Below are 22765 nucleotides of genomic sequence, written 5' to 3'. Positions count from 1 at the left end.
GACCAATAGGAATGGAATTTGTAGTTCTCGGACCACCGCAGGGACCAATAGGGAATGGGAACAGGCCTGGGCATGCCCTCTGTATTTTAAGGCCCTGGCCTTCGGGGGGAGGGAGAAAGCTGATCAGCCTGATGCAGCCATGGCCTCCCCTCTGAAAAGCTCACCCGCTTTGCCTTCTGGGACCGAGACTCCCCAGTTGGAGTGCGAATCCCCTGCTAGGGAATTGACCAAGATGGAGAGCCCCGAAGAAGAGAAGGAGAACGTGCTGCCTTCTGAGGGGGGGGAGACCCCGGTCAGACCCGCGGATTCTCAAAACTACGTTCGCAAGCTATTCAAGTTGGAGATCTGCGATGAGCCGGAGACCCCAGACAGACCCACTGATTCTCAAAGCCTACCACAGGCACCTATGAAGAAGAAGCAAAAATGTAGGCATTATGAGGAGGAGGAGGAGGAGGAGGAGGAGGATGACGTGTTACCGTTTCCATCTTTGAACCTGGTTTACCAATTTGCAATGGAAGAACCACCTGTACCTAGAGAACCTGAAGGAGAGGTAAATTATTGTGCTTGAGTGCATACGTGAGTGTGTTGCCTGAAAAGTAAAAATCAAAAAAAAAAAAATTGTGTTTTTTTTTCCTGTAGGCTATTCCAAAGAAGGACGCTTTCAAAACATTACAAAACCTATGTCTGAAAGTAAACCACAGAATGTGGAACACCTTCTAAATGTCATCAATTGCCATGACCCAACTGAAATCTAACCATAAAGGTGCTCTCATGATTACATCATCTTATTCACTGACAGGTGAAGACAGCTCTGAAGTTCAAAGCAGCATTAAGTATAACTGGAAAATGGGTGTATAATATTCTGTTAAAATACTAAATGGCAAGGTGTTGTAAAGTAATAGCAGCAGCTAATAAATAATGTGTCCCCATCCAACATTTTAAACTGTCTTATACTCAGTCAGACCATTAGTCCAGTATTGTCCACTGTGGCTTGCTTTGGCTTTCTAGGGTTTCAGTCCTCAGGGTTCTCAGTCCTGACTGGTATGGACAGGGATGAACCTTGTACTGTACTGCTGAGCTGTGGCCCCTCCTCCCATCATCACAACACTTCAGATTTATCCAGGCAAATGAAATAATTGCAATGTATGCTGATCAGGTTTACCTGAATATTTTATTATTACTTGTAAGGGGCAGATATTGTGGTAGTCTCAACCTTATAAATATTGTTTTAGTATGCATGATGTTTTCTTCAGCTTTGAAACTAATGGACATTGTGGCAGTAGTTACAGGTTAGAATTTGACCCCCAGGTGGGAAAAAATAATGTTCTAAAGCAAGGGTGGCCAACCTGCAGCACAAATGCTACTAGTGGCACACTGACTCTTTCTGATTGGCATGCATGAAGTTGCCATATATTTTTGAAAAACTTTTAAATGATAACAAAGAATTATTACAAAAAATAGCAAAGAAAGAAAACTGCAGTTTACAGTTTGTTTGCTTTCTTTGCTACTTCTTACACAACAAACCTTCAAGTTTCTAATGCTGCAGTGTGCACACTAAGGGTGGCCACACCTACTGTGCTTGACTTGCTTTGACTGAAAAACAGGCAGTAAGGTAAGAAAAGAATTTTGAATAGGAGAGAAAGTCAATAGGGCAAATGCTAGAGAGCTGCATTTCACTAACAGGCATGTCACTTGCTTACCCAAGAAGTCTTGGGGTGGGCTGTGGAAGGCAGCAGGGGACAAGCGGGACAGCGCAGAGATGACCAATGAGATCAGCAAAGGCCAGATGGCCCAGCTGTGTGGAGATACTATCTTTGAGAAAATCAGTCACAAATAGGTCCTGGCTAAGTTATCATCTTTGATAACAAGAAAGTGAGCAAGCAGAGGGGGGCTGGGCTGTGCAGAAGGGGAGTGAATACATGTTATATAGACTTTGAAATGGGTTCCACAAGGCCAGACTAAAGGTCCATGCAAGCTGTCTTTCTGGCCTCATCAGCAGTCAGTCAGGTGTCTTTGGAAAGCCCCAAATAAGCAACAGCATTCTCATGTTTTTTGCTCCGTACCATCTGGTACTTGGAGACATACTGCTCTTGAACTTGGAGGCTCTATTTAGCTAGCTTGATAATCACTAAAAAAAGACATTAAAGTGGAGTGACATGTTCAAGATTTTCTACATAAAAAGTGGCACATCTTGTGCTGTGGGTTGGCCACCCTGTACTTAAGATTACAGTGTGGGTTCTTTGTTTCCTCACAAAATGTTAATTTCCACCTACTGATTAAATCTCTGCCTACTAGTTTCCTTGTATCTAGAGTTCCTCTTTTTAAATTTCCGTTGCTGCTTTTATATTATGAAATAGCTGTTTTATATTTGAATCTACTCTTATATTTTTAATTTTAAGTGTTTAATTGTTAAATATTTTTATTCAGATGTTTTATCTTCTACATGTTTTACTTTGATGTTGAGTACGAGAACAGTGGTATATAAATCTTTTAAATAAATATCTGTCATTGTATTTTTAATTATTTGTATCTTTTTTTGGAAAGCAATCCCAAACTGACTTGAACTAAGTATTTGCTGAAGTTCACCTGTGGCTCACTATTCTCTTTGTATCTCTCCGTATCTAATGAGAGCATAAATATGAAACAAAGCAATAACTTCCCCTCGCCTGAACTTGTCTCCCATGCCATGACACACATGTTGATTACATGTGATTTGACTGTGCCTTCTGACAAATTAATAGCAGGGCTTCATATTACAAAATGTGACACAGATTTGGATGCAACACAGAAGCCCATAAATAGAACGCACAATGCTAAAACATGGTTATATGCTTGATTAGATGCAAACCTTGGACTCAGAGGCTCCCTCTTCCCTTCTGCTTGGCTAGCAGGGAGGTTTAAAGCTTCTGATTTGATATAGAAACATGATCAGACATGATTATTTATTCATCTACATGATTAAATATTTGTGGTTATCTTCTAGTTTATGTTCATATCAATATTTGTATAAACAAATACTGATGTATATAAAGCTGACACTAGAATGGCTGGGAACTTGTTTTGTTCCTCTAATACAGTGATTTTCATCCTTTTTCATCTCATGGCATTAAAATTGTCAAGCCACACCCATCAGATTTTTGACCATTTAGAAGGTACACCATGTTACCAGAGGGGGGCTCACATCCCCCATTGGCCCTACTAATAAATAATAATAATAATAATAATAATAATAACTTTATTTCTACCCCGCCTTTCTCCCCGAAGGGACTCAATGACCTTCCCACAAATTTCTGTGGCACACCTGTGGACCACTCGCAGCACACCAATGTGCCATGGCACAGTGGTTGAAAATGGCTGCTCTAATATTAATATACTAAAAGTAATATATTTACTATATAATAATAAATAATATTGTGGAAATATTTGTTCCAGTATATTATTTGTTGACATTTAATTCATAAAATAGGCAACGGAGTCCATGTACCTTTATTTGTTTGATTTCATACCGGATCATTTTGTGAGTGTCAAGTGGATCATCACTTGCTGGAACCACCTTTTCACTTGAAATTTTTTGCTCTAATCACTGTAAGAAAATGAAAAAGAAATGTTAATGGCAACAAAACGGATGTTTTCTTATTCCCTTGCTTTTTATTTAGTGTTATACAATACTAGGATTATAAAGTACAGCTACTGTGCTAACATATTCAGTACTATTTATGTTTCCCCCCCAAAGCAAATAACAGAATCTTCAACACCAGAGTTTGAATGGATTTCTTATCTGAATTTCTTCACGTTTCTGGAAATGCAGTCTTCTCTCAGCCAGACACAGGTCAACAACTGGGGGTTAATCCTGAAGGATTGCATTCCAATAACTTGGAAATTTTTCAAACTTTTTGACATGTGAAACAGAATTTGGGGTCTGTTTTTTACGTGACTTCTTTTAAGATTTATGGTGTGAAAATAAAAACATACTAACTTACCAACATTTTTGTTTATTGTATGGGCCTGGGAAGAAAAAACTAATTGGAATGTCCAGAAGTGAGGGGTACAGAGATTTTTCCTATAAAAGGGGACACCTTATTGTGTGTGTCAGAACATCTCTCAAAAAAGGTTGCAGTTCTTTTTGGTAAGCATATTGCTCTCTCTCCTTTGCCTTTGGAATTTGTATGTGTTGGGGCATGTATGTGAATCTGATAGAATTAAATATTGCTTCTCTCTATCAGAATCTGTATGTCAGACTGCTTTTATTCAAGGTTTGTATTTTTCACTCTGCAAGTGCTCTGGGGCATTCTTGGTCTGAGAAAATCTTACACCTGTATCGCTGGCTGCATAATTTTGTATGATTGTACTATGCCAACCAGCATGTCTGTGTGAAACTTGCCTCTCTCTCTCTCTGTGTGTGTGTGTGTGTGTGTGTGTGTGTGTGTGTGTGTCAGAGGCCTAATAGGCTGTCTTTAATTCAGGGTCTGTTTTGTTCACTCTGCATGTGCTCTGGAGCATTCATGGTCTGAGTAAAACTTCCATATGCTGGCTTATTCAGGAAATATGCTTTTTCATGTGTTCTGTGTTCCTGTGTGAATCTGTTAGAAATAAAAAAATGCTGCCTTTATTCATGAGGGGGAGATGGTCAGGCTGCACAGTTTTTTTTTGGAATGTTCCTTTTCACCTGTATGATTTGAATTTTGGTCTTCCCAAGGCTAAGGAACAGAGGGCAGTTCCTCTGAGGGTGTGGGGGATGTGATTCAGTACTAGTTTGTTTCGTATGTTCCCCCCATCACCAGAACTCCCCAAATCCACTGCTCCAAGAGGTTGATTCCAACCATTTTTCTCCCAACAGACCCGTCATGCTGGAGGCAGAAAACTTCACCCTCTTCATTAAGAACAGCATCCGCTTTCCACTCTTCAATTTTGAGAAGTGAGTCACTAGAGTGACTCTAGAGTAAGAAACTCAAGCTCACATTGCATTTAGTAGATTTTTGGTGAACTTTGGTTAAAAACAACCTGCCAAAAAGTCATCTGCCACAGAAATGCCCCATGGCTGATGTGACTTATTCCCTGGGGATTGTTGGAGGCCCTGTGTGTCAAGAGAAGGAAACTGTGGCACAGACCAACAATAGCTGTGCTGCAGCAGCAGTTGTGTCTTATCAAGATAAAATGTATGTTATATATGTTCAGCATATATGTTGAACCAGAGTCAACCGCTGAAGGATCAGATCTCCATCAAATATGCTCTGATCTGGATAAAGTATCTGGATAAAGTATCCCCCACACCCTCAGAGGAACTGCCCTCTGTTCCTTAGCCTTGGGAAGCCCATTTTGATCTGGATAAAGTATGCATACATTGTAGAAGGTACCACTAAATGTCTCTCTTGATCAAGTGCATTTGATCTGAGCTCTTGACCAAGAGTCAACTGTTGCCAAAGAAAGTAATCATTCCTCCCTTTGTTATCAGTTTGCATCTTAATATAATAGCATAATATAATAATGTAGGCCACCCACACAAGAGAATTCTCAGCTTCAAGGAATATTTGCCCACAAACAAAAAAACTCTGGGTGAATGGGACAGTATGATTCCACTGACCACTTTTCCAACTCTGTTTGAAGGTATACAGTGTGAGCAATAGTATCTTACTTTGAACGAATCAGGGATTGGGCTCTCCAACCACTTACACAGGTACAGAGTCCATCTCTGCAGGGCACCAACCCTGGATCTCACAGGTCTGGGAAGTGGCACTGTAATTAACACAGCGGCCAGTCAGTATCCCTGTAGAAGGAAACAACAGCCTGTCATGCCAACATTACAGTAAAAACCAAAGTTCAGTGTAATATGAAGCTACCTCTTTTCTCAAATCCTTTCAATGAATTTTGTGTCTCAGATACGGACACTATTTGCAATTCTTCAGTTCATGTTAATATGCCTAATATAGCCCTTAGCACTGAACACATTTGCTCACCCACAAATTAGACCACGCTTAAGACCAAACCATCAGAGATCAGAGAGAAACATCATGCATACTAAAATAATATTTATAAGGTTGAGACTACCACAATATCTGCCCCTTACAAGTAATAATAAAATATTCAGGTAAACCTGATCAACATACATTGCAATTATTTCATTTGCCTGGATAAATCTGAAGTGTTGTGATGATGGGAGGAGGGGCCACAGCTCAGCAGTACAGTACAAGGTTCATCCCTGTCCATACCAGTCAGGACTGAGAACCCTGAGGACTGAAACCCTAGAAAGCCAAAGCAAGCCACAGTGGACAATACTGGACTAATGGTCTGACTGAGTATAAGACAGTTTAATATGTTGGATGGGGACACATTATTTATTAGCTGCTGCTATTACTTTACAACACCTTGCCATTTAGTATTTTAACAGAATATTATACACCCATTTTCCAGTTATACTTAATGCTGCTTTGAACTTCAGAGCTGTCTTCACCTGTCAGTGAATAAGATGATGTAATCATGAGAGCACCTTTATGGTTAGATTTCAGTTGGGTCATGGCAATTGATGACATTTAGAAGGTGTTCCACATTCTGTGGTTTACTTTCAGACATAGGTTTTGTAATGTTTTGAAAGCGTCCTTCTTTGGAATAGCCTACAGGAAAAAAAAACACAATTTTTTTTTTTTGATTTTTACTTTTCAGGCAACACACTCACGTATGCACTCAAGCACAATAATTTACCTCTCCTTCAGGTTCTCTAGGTACAGGTGGTTCTTCCATTGCAAATTGGTAAACCAGGTTCAAAGATGGAAACGGTAACACGTCATCCTCCTCCTCCTCCTCCTCCTCCTCCTCCTCCTCCTCCTCCTCATAATGCCTACATTTTTGCTTCTTCTTCATAGGTGCCTGTGGTAGGCTTTGAGAATCAGTGGGTCTGTCTGGGGTCTCCGGCTCATCGCAGATCTCCAACTTGAATAGCTTGCGAACGTAGTTTTGAGAATCCGCGGGTCTGACCGGGGTCTCCCCCCCCTCAGAAGGCAGCACGTTCTCCTTCTCTTCTTTGGGGCTCTCCATCTTGGTCAATTCCCTAGCAGGGGATTCGCACTCCAACTGGGGAGTCTCGGTCCCAGAAGGCAAAGCGGGTGAGCTTTTCAGAGGGGAGGCCATGGCTGCATCAGGCTGATCAGCTTTCTCCCTCCCCCCGAAGGCCAGGGCCTTAAAATACAGAGGGCATGCCCAGGCCTGTTCCCATTCCCTATTGGTCCCTGCGGTGGTCCGAGAACTACAAATTCCATTCCTATTGGTCAACAGTGATGGAACGAGCTGATTGAGGGGTCACATGAACCCCTTTCCCACACTTGATTGGGGGGCTCCTTTTCCCACCAAACCAAATGTTGGGGTGCTACAAAACCCCTCTCTAGTGGTCGAGAGGAACTGGGAGAAGTTGTTTGAGGGGTCGCATGAACCCCTTTCCAACACTTTATTGGGGGGCTCCTTTTCCCACCAAACCAAATGTCGGGGTGCTAGAAAACCCTTCCCTAGTGGTCGGTGGTAATGGGATAAGTTGTTTGAGGGGTCACATGAACCCCTTTCCAACACTTTTTGGGGGGCTACTTTTCCCACCAAACCAAATGTCGGGGTCTACCTGTAGGGCGCTTTCCTTGCATGAGTTCTCCATAGAGGAGATCGTTTGGGATCCGGACATCATCCATTCTCACAACACGACCAAGCCAACACAGGCGTCTCTGTTTCAGCAGTGCATACATGCTAGGGATTCCAGCACATTCCAGGACTGTGTTGTTTGGAACTTTGTCCTGCCAGGTGATGCCGAGAATGCATCAGAGGCAGCGCATGTGGAAAGCGTTCAGTTTCCTCTCCTGTTGTGAGCAAAGAGTCCATGACTTGCTGCAGTACAGAAGTGTACTCAGGACGCAAGCTCTGTAGACCTGGATCTTGGTATGTTCCGTCACCTTCTTGTTGGACCAGACTCTCTTTGTGAGTCTGGAAAACGTGGTAGCTGCTTTACCGATGCGTTTGTTTAGCTCGGTATCGAGAGAATGAGTGTCGGAGATCGCTGAGCCAAGGTACACAAAGTCATGGACAACCTCCAGTTCATGTGCAGAGATTGTAATGCAGGGAGGTGAGTCCACATCCTGAACCATGACCTGTGTTTTCTTCAGGCTGATCGTCAGTCCAAAATCTTGGCAGGCCTTGCTAAAATGATCCATGAGCTGCTGGAGATCTTTGGCAGAGTGGGTAGTGACAGCTGCATCGTCGGCAAAGAGGAAGTCACGCAGACATTTCAGCTGGACTTTGGACTTTGCTCTCAGTCTGGAGAGGTTGAAGAGCTTTCCGTCTGATCTGTTCCGGAGATAGATGCCTTCTGTTGCAGTTCCAAAGGCATGCTTCAGCAGAACAGCGAAGAAAATCCCAAACAAGGTTGGTGCAAGAACACAGCCCTGCTTCACACCACTTAGGATGTCAAAGGGGTCTGATGTGGAGCCATCGAAGACAACAGTGCCCTTCATGTCCTTGTGGAAGGATCTGATGATGCTGAGGAGCCTGGGTGGACATCCAATCTTGGGGAGAATCTTGAAGAGGCCATCCCTGCTGACCAGGTCGAAGGCCTTCGTGAGATCTATGAAGCCTATAAAGAGTGGCTGTCGTTGTTCCCTGCATTTCTCCTGCAGGTGTCTAGTATTATGGCAAGTATTACTGGCAGTCATAACATAGTTCTGGGTAGATGGGCAACACTGTGAAGTGGGAGGGGGGGTGGAAGCATAGCACCCAAAGTTGAATAGGACCAAGTTAGAGTTGAAACCTCAACTTGGGGGTTGTTGTCTTTAAAAAAATCTCTCTCAAGAGCAATGATTTCTGAAGTTTTTGGCTTACCAAGAAAAGTGCTTCCTAAGATCATGTCATATGAAGGTACAGTTGTCTCTTGTAAGATGATTACAAAATTAGACCACAACTCAAAGAAATCTTCCTTATGGCTCCCTCTTGTCACACTTTGTGCTTTGGGTCATAAGTGAGCCAAGTCCTTTTATTACAGTGGATGGCAAAAGTCTCCCAAAGTTGTAAGCTGATCTGAACATCTGAGGGCCATTTCACACATGGCAAAGATGTAAATCTGTGTGTTGATTCAAGTGGAAACTGCAGCTAATCCAACACTCTGGCAAGGGCATTGCTGTAATTCTTATACATAGCCCACTAGATGTTGGTGGCTGGATTTAGACTATTGAATATCAGGTCCTATCCAAGAATCTGGGATATGCACAGATATTTCCATAAAATGGGTGCTATTCCAACTACAACTGCTTTCTGTAGCAGGTGTGAGTGATTTCATTTACACCTATGATCCTCAGGTGTTTTTCTGAGTCTTTTAGTTTGTGCCTAGAGGGCCGACAACACTTGGTACAATTTTAGCCTCGACTTCAGTTTGCAAATCTTTATATTTCATGACTCTGTTCTGTTCTTTCTCTTCAATCTTGCATCTCCAGGTATTGCCATATCTACTATTAATAGTTAACATATCTATAAACCACTTTAAAACAAAAAATATTGTATGGCTATTCGATATAGAGCAGGGGTGTCCAAAGTTTTTGGCAGGAGGGCCACATTAGCTCTCTGACACATTAGCTCTCTGACAGTCGGGGGCCGGGGGGAAAAAAGAATTAATTTACATTGAAAATTTGAATAAATTTACATAAGTTTTCATAAATGAATATATTAAAGATGAAATTATATGAATGAATGAAGGTCTTGCAATAGCTCAAGGCCTATAAAAGGCCTTGCACAAAGCAAGGCTGGCCTTTCCTTTGCTGCCGCTGCTGCATCACAGATGTGAAAGAGCAAGCAGTGGAGGGAGCTCTCACCCCACAGCTCACACGAGAGGTCAAACAGTCGCCCTCACGCTGAGAGCAGTTGCGTTGGGCCAGTGCTGGCTTCAACAAATCTCCGGAGGGCCAGAGGCTCATTGGAGACTGGGGGCTCCCTGAGGGCCGCATTGAGAGGCCGCGAGGGCCGCAAGCGGCCCCCGGGCTGGGGTTTGGGCACCCCTGACATAGAGAAACAGGATTTGCAAGATGCAGTCCATAAGTCTTGTTCACCTCCATACGTAGGTCGTTCATGGCCCTCTGATTTGGGTTCAAGCTATCTACATGTGTTCACCTCAGATTCGTAGAGCCTTTACGCAGGGTAGGTTTAATATCTTACCTATAAATGTACTAAGAGCAAGATTTAATAGACCATTGGAGAGTCCCCAGTCATGTTCTTGCAACCTGACCTCAAAAGAGTCCTTGACCCATGTACTTTTGCTTTGTATCAACTATATTGATTCATGCCATCGATTTCTATATCCATTCCTGGAAAGCTTTCATGGTTCAGATACATACTTGGTCCGGTACTTGTTGGATGGGAGAAATGGAGACTGCTTAAAAGAACAGTAATAAGAGGCCCAGCGGAAGTGTATACTGCAAAGGAAGAAGGGCTCCACTAAGTCCAGGAGGGTGCCCGCATGGCTAACCAGCCAAGTTAGGGAGGCCATAAAGGGCAAGGAAGCTTCCTTCTGTAAATGGAAGTCTTGCCTTAATGAAGAGAATAAAAAGGAACATAAACTGTGGCAAAAGAAATGTAAGTAGGTGAATCGGGAGGCCAAGCGAGACTATGAGGAACGCATGGCCAGCAACATTAAGGGGAATAATAAGAACTTCTTCAAATACGTTAGAAGCAGGAAACCCGCCAGATAAGTGTTTGGCCCTCTGGATGGTGAGGGAGGGAAAGAGAAGATAAAAGGAGACTTGGAGATGGCAGAGAAATTGAATGAGTTCTTTGCATCTGTCTTCACGGCAGAAGACCTCGGGCAAATACCACTGCCTGAACGGCCCCTCCTGACCAAGGAATTAAATTAGATAGAGGTTGAAAGAGGTTTCAGACCTCATTGATAAATTAAAGATCAATAAGTCACCGGGCCCTGATGGCATCCACCCAAGAGTTATTAAGGAAGAATGAAGTTGCTGATCTCTTGACTAAAATATGCAACTTGTCCCTCAAAATGACCGCAGTGCCAGAAGATTGGAGGATAGCAAATGTCACACCAATCTTTAAAAAGTGAAAGAGGGGGGACCTGGGAAACTATAGGCCGATCAGCCTAACATCTATAACGGGTAAGATGGTGGACTGCCTCATCAAAGACAGAATCTCAAAACACACAAACAGGCCTTGCTGAGGGAGAATCAGCATGGCTTCTGTAAGGCAAAGTCTTACCTCACAAACCTTTTAGAATTCTTTGAAAAGGTCAACAGGCATGTGGATGCGGGAGAACCTGTGGACATTATATATCTGGACTTTCAGAAGGCGTTCAACACGATCCCTCACCAGAGGCTGCTGAAAAAACTCCACAGTCAGGGAATTAGAGGACAGGTCCTCTCATGGATTGAGAACTGGTTGAAGACCAGGAAACAGAGAGTGGGTGTCAATGGGCAATTTTCACAATGGAGAGAGGTGAAAAGTTGCATGCCCCAAGGATCTGTCCTGGGACTGGTGCTCTTCAACCTCTTCATATATGACCTGGAGACAGGGTTGAGCAATGAGGTGGCAAAAGACACCAAACTTTTCTGAGTGGTGAAGACCAGATGTGAATGTGAAGAGCTTCAGAAGTATCTCTCCAAACTGGCGCAATGGGTAGCAAAATGGCAAATGTGTTTCAATGTCAGTAAGTGTAAAGTCATGCACTTTGGGGCAAAAAATCAAAACTTCACATATAGGCTAATGGGTTCTGAGCTGTCTGTGACAGATCAGGAGAGAGATCTTGGGGTGGTGGTGGACAAGTCAATGAAAGTGTTGACCTAATGTGCGGCGGCAGTAAAGAAGGCCAATTCTATGCTTGGGATCATTAGAAAAGGTATTGAGAACAAAACAGCTAATATTACGAATGCTGTTGTACAAATCGATGGCAAGGCCACACCTGGAGTATTGTGCCCAGTTCTGGTCATCACATTTCAAAAAGGACATAGTGGAAATGGAAAAGGTGCAAAAGAGAGTGATTAAGATGATTAGTCTTCCTTATGAGGGCACCTTCCTTATGAGGAAATGCTACGGTGTTTGGGCCTCTTCAGCCTAGAAAAGAGGCGCTCAAGGGGGGACATGATTGAGACATACAAAATTATGCATGGGAAGGATAAAGTGGATAGAGAGATGCTCTTTACACTCTCACATAACACCAGAACCAGGGGACATCCACTAAAATTGAGTGTTGGGAGGGTTAGGACAGACAAAAGAAAATCTTTCTTTACTCAGCATGTGGTCATTCTGTGGAACTCCTTGCTGCAGGATGTGGTGATGGCATCTGGCCTGGATGCCTTTAAAAGGGGATTGGACAAGTTTCTGGAGGAAAAATCCATTATGTGTTGCAAGCCATGATGTGTATGCGCAATCTCCTGATTTTAGAAATGGGCTATGTCAGAATGCCAGATGCAAGGGAGGGCACCAGGATGCAGGTCTCTTGTTATCAGGTGTGCTCCCTGGGGAATTTTTTATCTGTTATCTGGTGTGCTCCCTAGGGCATTTGGTGAGCTGCTGTGAGATACAGGAAGCTGGACTAGATGGGCCTATGAACTGATCCAGTGGGGCTGTTCTTATGTTCTTATTCTCTCTTTGGAGGGAACTTGAATGGTGAGATGGAAATGAAATAAATGAATTTGTCATCCACCAAATGAAATGCAAACAAGTATATATCTTAACTTGGCCTTAACTTTCTGCATTGCTGTTAACAGATCAAAGCTCTGTCTCATCATTTTTCTTCCATTTTCATTCCAGTATTTCAGCCAGTAGGGTTCTGAAGTGGTGTGTGATAGAAGGTGACAGAATGTTCAGGGTAATATGCCATTAGGGCAAATGGTTAAAAGCTTAAAAGCCACACTATTTTCATTTAGGGGAAAGCTTAAAAATTGAAAACTGGCTGCTCTGCTGAATTGGCAGCTCTGCTAAATGTCAAGGTTGCTACTGGCAAGAGATAAATTTTAGAAGAACAACACTTATTTTAGACAGGGCTATTCCATTTGAAAGTAAGGGGGAGGCAAGAAGATAAGAGGAAGAAATAGAAAATACCAGGGAAACTTCTGCCTTTGAAGGTTCTCTGTCTAAATAGCAAACTAAAACAGATAACAATGAACAGATGGGTGTTATTTGGCAGAAGAATACCCATCTTAGCAAAGACAGTCTACAGTTTTATTCTTTCATGCTTTTTAGAGCAAAGGACAGTGTAGCTAGAAGCCTTACATTAGAACACTAGAAGACTTACTTTAGAAGCTGTTTGCTATTTTCATAGAAGTCTCACAGAAGTGCCAAGGATATCACCATGCTTGCCTGACATTCTTCCAAGCTTTAAAATAGTCTTTGTCGTTAAAGTGTAACCAACATATATGGAGATATGGTAGCCATTAAAAGTAAGTTTTAACTGCCTGATTTTATTAAAGGTCTGGCTAAAGCATAAAGCCATATAGAATAGTGAAAGCCATTTCCATCTAAAAATCATAGTTAGTATCACAGAAAAGCTGCTTAGAAAGCTGTTTTGCTAGTTTCACAGACTTTGGAATTTGGAAAAGGGAGTTGCATCTCAAAGATAGATAAAACTGCTTCTTGGCAGAAGTATACGGCCAGCCAAGCTGGGAAAACACACATAAATGCAACATTGTAGTAAGAAAAGTCTTAGTATTATCAGTTGGCAGGCTGAAATAGGGTTCAGCTGGTTGGACACAGACATCTGCAGAGACGAGTTTAGAAAAAGAATACATTTAATTAGATAAGCAAGAACATTCTTGAGAAAGCCTTTGTTTGAATTGCAACTGAAATGAAATGAATGTCAAAGGGGGTTAGTGTAGGTTTGATTAGGAAGGTACAGAGAGAGAGAGAGAGAGAGAGAGAGGGAGGGAGAAAGCAGAATATCTGAGTAATTTGTTTGAAGGTAAATGGAAGAATCCTATATGTAGTGAAAGTTTAGCTTGTTTTATGTTAAAATATATGAAAAATCACAAGAAGCTGGCTTCCTCAAATGTACTCAAAGTACATAAACTGTTAAAGGGAAGTTTAAAGGACCTTGCTTAACAGAGGTTGGCAGAGAGCCCCATAGTGTTTTGCTGAGAACAGAACAAGGAACGCAGGAGAGATAAAACAGGTGGCTCAAGCAAGACCATTAATCAGGAAGGGAGATGTATGCCAAGAAATAGGTCTGAAGTCTTGCCAAGAAGGTCGGTTCTGAATAAAATAAGGTTATAGTGCACTCTACTGGTTCTTGAAAACTTTGTATTCAATATGTTTAATTGTATAATTTTACCTTATTTGGAACCCTGTAACTTGAAGCTCACCTATCAAGTGCCTCTAAGGTTATCTACAGCCTTAGCCCCATCTATGATGTCAAACTTCAGCCAATGGGAAGTTCAAATCTTCAAACAAAGGACCCAAAATGTTGTAAAGGGTCTGGTTAAGACTGATACTTGCTCTCAATGCTTTGGACAGGAGTCCCATGAGATGCCCATTGCTAGCAATGAAATAAAAGCTTACAGACGATCATGCTTGACTACTGAGTCTTGCTTTTGAAACTTGCAACACCTTGCAACAGTGTGCAATAGTAAATTAAACAGCCCAACCCTGTTGGGCTGCCCCACTGGTGGAACTGGTGGTCCACCATTACTGGCTGTTGTAAAGCAGCCGTAAAGCACCCTCCAGCAGCACAAGAGTGGTGCATTGGTGCAACACCAGTAGGATGACTGGAGATTTCTAGCACATGGTGCCGGACTGCTGGCCACCCGCCAGAGCAGGTGGTAGCCCAATCCTATGCTCCCCGGAGCCCAGAGGAGCAGCAGTGCCAAAATGGCTATTGTTGCATCCTATGGGCACTGCAGCAGCCATTGGAGTCTCCTCAGGGGAAGAGGACATTTCTTCCCTTCCACTGGGTAAAGACGCAGGCCCCGTCATGGGTCTCCTCCAGTCTGCCTGGCTATTTTGCAGGCACACACTGGAAGAGCTTGTTGTCCAGCTTTTCAGCCCAACCCAGAGCATCAAATCTGGCAAAGCAGGGCTCTGTAGGTCCCACCCCCCTCCCATCCTGGTTCCTCCTCCTGCAGTGCCCTCTCCCCACCCTCTCCCCACCCTCTCCCTGCCCTGGAACTCCTTCCCCTGCCCCAACCAACCTTATCGCTGCCTGAAGCTCTTCCCTTGTTCCGGGCAGTGTCTGTCCAGTGATGGGCTCAGCACCAACTGCTGCTGGGCCAGCGCCAGTGGTCCCTACACGGAGGGTGCCTTAAATGTGCTTTACAGCATGTTTATGACACCCAGCGCCAGCGGTACACTCGTACTTGGGCTCTAAGACAGCAGGGTGGATAGGAGGAAATGGGGGAGGGCGGGGAGGGGCAAAACCGGGTGGAGAGGGTGAGGAACGAGGCACGGTGGCCGTAAGAGGGGGTGGATCTGGTGGTGATGGCATCTGCTGGATCCTCCAGCAGCAGCTTCCCCACCGCCTTTCTCTCCTTGGAAATATAGCAGCTGAAGAGCCGGTGCAGGTCCAAGGAGACCCACTGCAGGGCAGAAGGCCAGCTTTGAGTTAAGGACATCCACTGTACATACCACAGTTTTTTTCCCCCTCTTGGTTATTTGGTTACAACCTTTGACAGAATAACAGAATACAGATAATTTAATCCAGTTTGTTGCATTGTATTCAGCATTAAATTATCTCTGTAATAACATTTTCATTTATGCTGTTTGTCTGAAAACAACAGCCATCAGATCTCATCTATACAAATATTCCAAAAGGGAGCCAGAGTTTTAGCCACTAGTCTACTATCCTTGAAAAAGAACTGAAAAAAGCATTCGTTTATAGGCTCAACTGTTTAATAAGGCCCTTGGGGACAAGTGGCACACCAGGGCTCAGCCTGCATCTCCTCACCTCTGGCTCTCCCAGGGCCAGAAGCAAGAAAGCTGTGAGGATCAAGGCCCCTTGTGCTGCTTGAGGGAGGCCTTCTCTTTGGAGGGAGCAAGAGGTAAGGGGTTGCTGCTCTCTCTCGCTCTCTCTCTCTCTCTCTCTCTCTCCATTCTTTGATCTCAAAACACAAGCATGGAATTTAGGGTATGATGCACTATTTGAAGGACCTGTGGCAGTTCTGTTTTTAAAATGCACATTTCATAAACTGCATATTTCTGGGCATTATGGCTGTGAATCTACACTGTGGATATAGCAGGGACGTGCGGTGGGTGGGGAGGCAGGTGCGGCAGAGCATCCCCACCGGAGTCCTTTGAAAAGCGCCACTGCCGTGTGAGGCACTCAAGCACTCAGCCCACATGCTCTGCATGGGTTGTGGTCTGGCCCTCCTGCCAAGCATAACACGGATGAAGAGATAGACAGGAACACCCGGCTATGCAGAGGCCATTTTCTGTCTTTAGCACGTACTGATGGTACATTGAGTAGCAGTGATTTATAGCATAGGATGGGCCATTGATGGGCAGGAAGTTAAGTGAAAGAAGAAAAGGTAGCCTCAGAAGACAAAAAAATACAGAGTGAAAGGTGGATCGCTATGTGGCCATCTGCCACCCACTGCGTTATGCCACTGTAATGACCAGGATGGCTTGCTGGACGATGGTGGGAAGTTCATGGGCCGGAGGCTTCATGCATTCCATTATCCAGGTCTTTTTCATCCTTCCACTTCCCTTCTGTGGCCCCAATGAGTTGGACAATTTCTTCTGTGATGTCACCTAGTTCATCAAGCTAGCTTGCACCAATACCTACATGACAGAGTTCATTATGTTTGTCAGCAACAGCCTGGTCATTGTCGTAGGCTTCATCTTCCTCCTCATCTCCTATGGGGCCCTGCTGCTCAAAGTGAGGACAGGTTCCAGACATGGGAAGAGCAAAGCCTCCTCCACATGCATTTCCCACATCATCATTGTATTTATCATGTTTGGTCCTGCCATCTACATCTACTGCCGCCCATTCCAGAACTTTCCATTTGACAAGACTGTGGCCTTCTTCCACACTGTGGTCTTCCCTTTGATGAACCCCATAATATACACACTGAGGAACAAAGAGATCAAAGCTGCTATGTGGAAATACCTGAAAAAATATAGAATTTGAAGGAATGAGTCACAGAAAACCAGAACATACTAGGAAAGGAAGGCTTTGCTTTTTCAAAAATGTTGTTCTTATGTTCAAGATTCTTGTAGTGGAGAGTCACACACTAGTGAGTGTCTGGTAACTCTGCAGAAACTCTGTTAGAGGTATGAAATGTGTGGTTGAATCATCTCCACCATGAAGTGCTTGTTACAAATTAATTCAAACAATAGACCCCCAGCAGGCCTCCAGACAGTTCTGGGCTGTGTTGGACTATTTGCAGCAGTGACATGCAGTGGGTGGGGTGGCAGGGCCCCCCACTGGAGTCCTTCGAAAAGCGTCATTGCAATTTGAGGTGAGCAAGCGCTCACAGCACACGTGCAAAAGTGCATGGGTTGTGTGTGCTTGCATGCCTCACGCGGTGGCGGCATTTTTTGAAGCCTCTCCTCCCTCCCCACTCATCACACAGTCCTTGTGTTACAGTAATAATGCCATATGATTTACTCAGTAACTGTAATTACTTGCCAAGATTACCAAATCTCAGCATTGAAAAAGACTTGAAGTGTATATATGTTGCATTCATTAAACATAAAATGTGGGATATGCTCTCTCATAATGATAATAATGAAGAGTATTCATAATAAATAAAATCATACAAGAGTTCAGTGTAATATTCAATCTATTCTATGAGTCATTTTGAAAAGCAATGTTAGGATTGAGTGTTTATGCCAAATAAAGGTTTTGATGTTGTTGTTGTTGTTGTTGTTGTTAGGATTGAGTAGGCATAATCTGTGGAGAAACCTCCTTTTACAGAGTATTTCATGTTCAACCAGAGCTTGCTTGAAAGCTGTGACTGATGCTGAGGTTGATCCACATCCATCACTCATGTCTCTTGGTAACATCTCATTGGAGCAGACATATGGTGGAATGTCACTGTGCTCAGCATTTTTCCATTCACCGCCATGCAGTAGCCCATGAAGTAACATGGGGGGGGGGGGGAGGAAATGCTACACCAGATGGCATCACATAAGATGTTTGCATCACCAGATGTGACCAGGAAATGTGTAGGTAATGAGGCAAACCTACCTCACCGGGATATTGTGAGACTAAGGGTGCAATCCTAATGCGCCCTTGGGACCCCGCTAGTCCCTTGTGCCTGCCCAGGAGTGTCACAAAAGTGCCATAAAGCACTTTTGCGCCACTCAATGGGCAGATAGGCTGGTGTACAGATGTGCACTAGCCTCCTGTGCCGATGCGGGCCCCAGGGAGAGGGTGAGCTCAGGGATGCAGGGGTCTGGGGAAGGGCATGGGGACGGCAGGGAGGAGGTGGGAGAGAGGTGTTTTGGGGCGGGAGGAGGGCAGGCGTTCCCAGGGGTAGTCAGATGGGGAGCGGGATGAGGGCCATGATCCAGTGGTTATGCCGGATCCTAACCCCATTCCCAGGCGTCCCAGGACAGTCCCGAGCTGCTCCAATTTGTGCTACCTCTTAAGTTGGTGCAGATTGGAATAGCCCCATTGGGGCTGCTGTGGCTTTACCCAGGGTAAGGGGAAGCAATTCCCCTTGCCTCGGGCTGAGCCACTTTCAGACCTGACGCCTGCTTACCTGTCTCAGACCCCCCCTCCCCCAGCCAAACCTGTAGCAACCATCAATACAGTGAAACAAAGAACCAAAATGGGGGGGGGGGGGACAAGAAAAACACAGGAAAAGCATGAAATTAGGGGAAAGCTTTTCTGCTCATTAAGCTTAAAAGAATTCACTGCTCAGCTATCAGTTGGCAATGCTTCTTGGCAAACTAACAAAGCATCTAGCTAGCTAACCACAGACATTGGCGAGAGATAAACTTTAGAAGGCAACACATTTTAGTTAGATAAAGACAAGGCTATTCCTTTTTTTTGAAAGTAAGGAGGAGGCGAGAAGAAGTAGAAAGTACCAGGAAAAACTTCTGCCTTTGAAAACTCTCTTTGTTTGAATTGCAACTAAAACAGATAACAACGAGCAGATGGGCATCGTTTGACAGAATACCCATCTTAGCAAAGACAGTCTACCTGTGTCCACCTATAGTTTTAATGATTGTTATTCTTTCATGCTTTTTAGAGCAAAAGACAGTGTCATTACCTTAGCTAGAAGCCTTGCATTAAAACACTGGCAGAATTATTTTAGAAGCTGTTTGTAACTTTCACAAAAGTCTCACAGAAGCTGGGACTTTGAGCTTCAAAGACTGTTAATAAGGAAGAGACACAAATAAGTAAAATAGTCTTTGCCCTAAAGTGTAACCAACATATATGGAGACGTAGTAGTCATTAGAAATAAGTTTTAACTGCTTGATTTTATTAAAAGCAATAAGGCTTGACTAAAGATGCTTGAATCTCAGAGTCTGGAATGAACTCAGATAAGCAAATACCAGTTTGGGCAGACAACTTTGGCAGAGGCAGATGTCTTGGCAAAAGCATTCGCTAAGCCTGTATCTCTGTAGACTGTATTGTAACGCTTTAGAAACATGTTTGGAATAAAACAAGATAAAGGAACACAGAAGAGATAAGACAGGTAGCTCAAGCAAGGCCATCCTAATCATCCTGGAGAGGAGGGAAACAATCCCCTAGGGGGATCCCTTCTCCAGGGGATGGGCCCGTATCCGAGCGCACTCAGGATACTCCTCGGCGGGAGGGGGGTCGGGGGCTTCTTGTAGTGGGGGATTCGATTATTAGAAACATAGAGAGGGGGGTTTGCGACGGATGTGAGGACCGCATGGTGACTTGCCTGCCTGTTGCGAAGGTTGTGGACATCACTTCTCGTCTAGACAGGCTAGTAGACAGTGCTGGGGGAGAGGTAGCGGCTGTGGTGCATGTCGGCACCAACGACGTGGGCAAGTGTAGCTGGGAGGTCCTGGAGGCCAAATTTAGGCTTTTAGGCAGGAAGCTGAAAGCCAGGACCTCAAAGGTAGCGTTCTCTGAAGTGCTACCTGTTCCACGCGCAGGGCCAGCTAGGCAGGCGGAGATCAGGGGTCTCAATGCGTGGATGAGACGGTGGTGTAGGGAGGAGGGGTTTAGATTTGTTAGGCACTGGGGAACGTTTTGGGACAAGCGGGGCCTGTACAAGAGGGACGGGCTCCATTTGAACCAGAATGGAACCAGACTGCTGGCGCATAACATTAAAAAGGTGGCAGAGCAGCTTTTAAACTGATCCCTGGGGGAAGGCCGACAGGAGCCGAGGGGCATCCAGTTCGGGACTCCTCATCCCTATGGGATGAGGATGGGGAGGTTAGAGAACAACAAGACAAAGGCAGGGTAGGAGAAGAAATTGGGAAAGGTAGGGTGATGGGATGTGATAGACGGTTTGGCACAATGAGAGGATGCGGGGACAAAGGAGCGAATAAGCAGCCCATCCTGGGGCATTCCGTGTATAAATGCTTTTATGTGAATGCCCGAAGTCTACGAGCAAAGGTGGGAGAACTGGAATGTCTGGTGACAAGGGAAAATATTGACATAGTGGGCATAACGGAAACCTGGTGGAATGCGGAGAATCAGTGGGATACCGCAATCCCGGGCTATAAACTCTACAGGAGGGACAGGCAGGGGCGTGTTGGAGGTGGGGTGGCCCTTTATGTTAAGGAAGGGATAGAATCCAGCAAAATAGAGATTGAAGGTGGGTCCGACTCCACCGTAGAATCTCTGTGGGTTAAATTACCAGGCTTGTGCAGCGATGTAATACTGGGGGCGTGCTATCGTCCTCCAGACCAGAAATCTGATGGGGACCTTGAAATGAGGAAACAGATCAGGGAGGTGACAAGGAGGGACAGGGTTGTAATCATGGGGGACTTCAATTATCCTCATATTGACTGGGTCAATTTGTGTTCTGGTCACGATAAGGAAACCGGATTTCTTGATGTGCTAAATGACTGTGGCTTAGATCAGCTAGTCACGGAGCCCACCAGAGGACAGGTGACTCTGGATTTAATTTTGTGCGGTACGCAGGACCTGGTTAGAGATGTAAACGTTACTGAGCCATTGGGGAACAGTGATCATGCTGTGATCCGTTTTGACGTGCACGTTGGGGGAAGAATACCAGGCAAATCTCTCACAAAAACCCTTGACTTCCGACGGGCGGACTTCCCTCAAATGAGGAGGCTGGTTAGAAGGAGGTTGAAAGGGAGGGTAAAAAGAGTCCAGTCTCTCCAGAGTGCATGGAGGCTGCTTAAAACAACAGTAATAGAGGCCCAGCAGAGGTGTATACCGCAAAGAAGGAAGGGTTCCACTAAATCCAGGAGGGTGCCCGCATGGCTAACCAGCCAAGTTAGAGAGGCTGTGAAGGGCAAGGAAGCTTCCTTCTGTAAATGGAAGTCTTGCCCTAATGAAGAGAATAAAAAGGAACATAAACTGTGGCAAAAGAAATGTAAGAAGGTGATAGGGGAGGCCAAGCGAGACTATGAGGAACGCATGGCCAGCAACATTAAGAGGAATAATAAAAGCTTCTTCAAATATGTTAGAAGCAGGAAACCCGCCAGAGAAGCGGTTGGCCCTCTGGATGGTGAGGGAGGGAAAGGGGAGATAAAAGGAGACTTAGAGATGGCAGAGAAATTAAATGAGTTCTTTGCATCTGTCTTCACGGCAGAAGACCTCGGGCAGATACCGCTGCCCGAACGGCCCCTCCTAACCGAGGAGTTAAGTCAGATAGAGGTTAAAAGAGAAGATGTTTCAGACCTCATTGATAAATTAAAGATCAATAAGTCACCGGGCCCTGATGGCATACACCCAAGGGTTATTAAGGAATTGAAGAATAAAGTTGCAGATCTCTTGACTAAGGTATGCAACTTGTCCCTCAAAACGGCCACGGTACCAGAAGATTGGAGGATAGCAAATGTCACGCCTATTTTTAAAAAGGGAAAGAGGGGGGACCCAGGAAACTATAGGCCGGTCAGCCTAACATCCATACCGGCTAAGATGGTGGAATGCCTCATCAAAGATAGGATCTCAAAACACATAGATGAACAGGCCTTGCTGAGGGAGAGTCAGCATGGCTTCTGTAAGGGTAAGTCTTGCCTCACAAACCTTATAGAATTCTTTGAAAAGGTCAACAGGCATGTGAATGCGGGAGAACCCGTGGACATTATATATCTGGACTTTCAGAAGGCGTTTGACACGGTCCCTCACCAAAGGCTACTGAAAAAACTCCACAGTCAGGGAATTAGAGGACAGGTCCTCTCATGGATTGAGAACTGGTTGGAGGCCAGGAAGCAGAGAGTGGGTGTCAATGGGCAATTTTCACAATGGAGAGAGGTGAAAAGCGGTGTGCCCCAAGGATCTGTCCTGGGACCGGTGCTTTTCAACCTCTTCATAAATGACCTGGAGACAGGGTTGAGCAGTGAAGTGGCTAAGTTTGCAGATGACACCAAACTTTTCCGAGTGGTAAAGACCAGAAGTGATTGTGAGGAGCTCCAGAAGGATCTCTCCAGACTGGCAGAATGGGCAGCAAAATGGCAGATGCGCTTCAATGTCAGTAAGTGTAAAGTCATGCACATTGGGGCAAAAAATCAAAACTTTAGATATAGGCTGATGGGTTCTGAGCTGTCTGTGACAGATCAGGAGAGAGATCTTGGGGTGGTGGTGGACAGGTCGATGAAAGTGTCGACCCAATGTGCGGCGGCAGTGAAGAAGGCCAATTCTATGCTTGGGATCATTAGGAAGGGTATTGAGAACAAAACGGTTAGTATTATA

The 22765-nt window shown here is 44.5% G+C and overlaps 1 pseudogene; it reads left to right on the top strand.

Moving 5' to 3' along the window:
• The first annotated feature begins 139 nt into the window (after window positions 1-139).
• On the top strand, window positions 140-17077 carry LOC136653904 (olfactory receptor 4N5-like; annotated as a pseudogene).
• The last annotated feature ends 5688 nt before the right edge of the window (window positions 17078-22765 follow it).

This window comes from Tiliqua scincoides, chromosome 5 (genome assembly GCF_035046505.1).
Source record: "Tiliqua scincoides isolate rTilSci1 chromosome 5, rTilSci1.hap2, whole genome shotgun sequence".
Classification (NCBI taxonomy): Eukaryota; Metazoa; Chordata; class Lepidosauria; order Squamata; family Scincidae; genus Tiliqua; species Tiliqua scincoides.
This window is presented reverse-complemented; position numbering and strand designations above follow the sequence as displayed.